Source organism: Lissotriton vulgaris, chromosome 1_2 (genome assembly GCF_964263255.1).
Source record: "Lissotriton vulgaris chromosome 1_2, aLisVul1.2, whole genome shotgun sequence".
NCBI classification, from domain to species: Eukaryota; Metazoa; Chordata; class Amphibia; order Caudata; family Salamandridae; genus Lissotriton; species Lissotriton vulgaris.
Window position 1 is genome coordinate 302,638,153 of NC_141686.1, and position 3,624 is coordinate 302,641,776.

The 3,624-nt window shown below is 52.9% G+C and overlaps 1 pseudogene; it reads left to right on the forward strand.

Moving 5' to 3' along the window:
* The first annotated feature begins 1,284 nt into the window (after positions 1 to 1,284).
* On the forward strand, positions 1,285 to 2,934 carry LOC147736560 (apelin receptor B-like; annotated as a pseudogene).
* Positions 2,935 to 3,624: the final 690 nt, after the last annotated feature.

The window sequence follows — 3,624 nt, forward strand, 5'->3', positions numbered from 1 at the left end:
AGCAGGGGGACAAAGGACAGAGTGCAGGCCAGTGGGACAGGCAGGGCAGTGAGAAGCAGGGGGACAAAGGACAGAGTGCAGGCCGACGGGACAGGCAGGGGCAGCCTGTATGTCACGTGTGTTCATCGGAAATCTGTGACTGCCCAGAGCGCTGCAGGGGTTAACAGCTCTCTGAGGAGGGTGTGAGGAAGACGAGGCGGTGGTGATGGGGAGGAAGAAGTTGAGATGGGAGGCTCAGTGAAGGGGCGTGTCTTCAGACCCCGCTAATCTTATGGCACGGAGGGGCTGGGTCAGGCATCTTTAGCACAGAAGCCAACAGAGAGGGCAGTTCAGTCTCCAGGACCCTGCAGGAGACAGTAGAGAGGTGGAAGGACCCCGAGCACGGGTGACCGGACACTGGAGGCTCAGAGGAACAACCCCGGCCCTCAGGAGGAGTAGAGGAACAACCCCGACCCCGGCCCTCAGGAGGGGCAGAGGCCGGGCGAGCTACCCTCATCTGATACCACCAGTCGGTACCCAGGGCCCAGCCTGAGACACATAAGGTATGAGGGGAGCCTCCCAGGAGCGAGTCATCACCTCAAGGGAAAACCAAAGACACCTGAACCCGCGCTTCAAACCAAGAAGGGCCCATACCAGGAGGGCTGGTGAGTGAGGAGGCGATCGGCAGGCTCTGAGAGTAGCTCACTGGTGAGAAGGTCTGCCTTGACCTGAGAGCAGGACTGCCTGGATCTGGAGGAAGACTGCCTGGATCTGAGAGGAAAACTGCCTGGTTATTTTATTTTTTTTATTTTTTATTTTATGGAGTTTGTAAAGCGCGCAGCTACCCCCGAAGGGGTGTCCCGGCGCTGAAATCCAGGGGTTACTGAGTGGAGACGGGAAGAGAAAAGGACGGTGCAAGGAAGTTAGAGTCCGGAGAAGAGCCAGGTTTTGAGCTTGGCTCGGAAGACGGTTTCAGAGGGGCAGAACCTCAGCTCAAGAGGAAGGGAGTTCCAAAGTCTGGCAGCAATGACACCGAAACCTCTGCCACCGGTTCTGGAAAGTCTGAAGCGGGGCGAGATGAGGAGGCGGAGGTCATTGGATCTCAAGGATCTGGTGGAGCAGGATATCGAGACCCGATTTTTCAGGTAAGTAGGACCAAAGTTGTTGGTTCCGGAAGAAATTCTGCCTGGATCCGGGAGAACGACTGCCTAGAACTGGGAGGACTCCCTGGTTCTTGAGGAACACTGTCTGGATCTGGAGGAAGTCTGCCTGGATTTGGGAGGAACACTGCCTGGATCTGGGAGGAGTTCTGCCTGGATCTGGGAGGTTTGCCTGGATCTGAGAGCTCCCTCCTGAATGGACCAATCGCTTGCGAAGGAATTCTCGAAAGAGGACCTCATCATTTTTTAGGAGACCACCAGGAAAAAACTACATTGATTTGTTTGAGGCCACCAAGGACGGCCTGCTTTGATTTTGGAGAAAGCGTCCTTGATTTATTCAAAGCCCCTTAAGGTAGAAAAGCAGCTATGACCCATGGGCAGGGCCTACAGGCAACGAGTGAACCCCACAATTTCAGCATGGACAGGGGGTATGAGGATGACTATTACTATATGGACTACCCTGACGACAATGAGACTTACTGTGAGTACAATGATTGGACGCCCACCCATGTACTCCTGCCCACCATCTACATGCTCGTCTTCCTCCTGGGCATCTCAGGTAACGGCCTTGTGCTTTGGACCATCTACCGCAACCCCGAGAAGAGGCGCTCGGCCGACACCTTCATCGCCAGCCTGGCCCTGGCCGACCTAGCCCTCGTGGTCACGCTGCCCCTCTGGGCAGTCTACACTGCCCTCAACTACCACTGGCCCTTTGGCTCCTTGGCCTGCAAGCTCAGCAGCTACCTGACCTCCCTGAACATGTATGCCAGCGTCTTCTGCCTCACCTGCCTCAGCTTCGACCGCTACCTGGCCATTGTGCACTCGTTGATCAATGGGCAACCTCGCTCACACATAAGAGGCCTGGTGGCCACGAGCGTGCTTTGGGTCCTGGCGGCCATACTTGCGCTACCAGTGCTGGTGTTCCGCGGAACGGGACCCAGGCAGGAGCCAGCTAAGATCATGTGCCTCATGGACTTCGCTGGCATGGTCGGTGAAGGCACTGAATTATACTGGTTGGGCAGTCTGATCATCTTGTCCACCCTTCTTGGGTTTGTGGCTCCCTTCATCGTCATGCTGACCTGCTACGTCTTCATTGGCTGAACCATCTCCAGTCACTTCCAGAAGCAGCGCCATGAAGGCCCGCGGAAGCGACGGCTCCTAAAGATCATCACAGCTCTAGTGGCCTGCTTCGCTGCCTGCTGGCTACCCTTTCACCTGGTGAGGATCATCTACATCCTGGTGGAACTCAAGGTCCTTTCCGGGTACTGCGACTTCGGCAACTTCCTGAGCAACATCCACCCCTACTCCACCTGCGTGGCCTACGTCAACAGCTGCCTGAACCCCTTCCTGTACGCCTTCTTCGACAGCCGCTTCCGCGAGCAGTGCCTGGTCTTGCTCTCCGGCAGGAAGCTGAGGCTGGGGCTAAGGACCCGGTGCTGTGCCAGACTGAGCTTCCTTGAGAAATGATCCAATGTTGGCAATTCCCATACAACTGTCCCTTTCTTGACTTTTGCTTGCACACACAAACTTTGTGGGAGTTAAAACTGACACAAGGGAGCTTGTGGAACCCGTTGTGTGCTCTGAGGTGCGCCTGCGCAAACTCTGCTAGTAAGATTGTAGGCACCATCCGAAGGAACCACAATGGCACAGCTCTGCACCTTAATCATGACCTTTTAGGTGCCACACTGCCCCACACAGGTATGCAATGCTTGGTGATTAGTAGACATGTTAAGCAGGAAGCACTGCTATGGGGCACTCCTACGTCATGTGTTGTTTTTTGTATGTTTTTCTTTTCACTCAAGGCACACAGTCTGCAGCTTTTCAGGTGTGTATAAATAAAAAATGTGATTTTATTGCAAACTGAATAGTATTACAGCAGCCTGTGCCTCAATTTTCTATTTCTTCTTGAGTGAGATTCTGGGGCAGTGGATGGGGACCGTGAGAAATGGAGGTGGGTGGAGGAGGGGGGCCGGAGCCCTTGGCAGTGGGACCTGAACACAAGCGTCACTTGTTATTCCCCATGTTGAGGCCTTAAATGAGCTATATGACCTTGAAGGACGTCATCAAAATATGCCATTCTGAAACTCCTGTAGTGCCTAGGTAGTGCTGAGGCTCCCTCTCCCCCCTCTTTCCACGAGCACAGGGTAGCCAGGTGGCTCCATGTCGCCGGGACTGCACTTTTCAATTCCTGGAATTTGCTTTTAAATGTCATTGTCATCTGGTGTGTTTGTCAATTGTAATGGAGAAAGACTACAGCTCCCAGAATGCACTGGTATGTTAAAGGCAAACCCAGACCTGGAAAATATGGAGTCTTTTCAAGTCAAAGAAGGCTTTATTCGATTGGTTAAACAAACAATCATAAAGCACAAAGTTTAAAATCAACCAGAGAATTCATACAGACATAGTTCGCATAAAAATGACATACATAATTTCATACACTAGGTTCAAAAGAATATTAAACTTACAAAGCCTTCATTCATTGGTT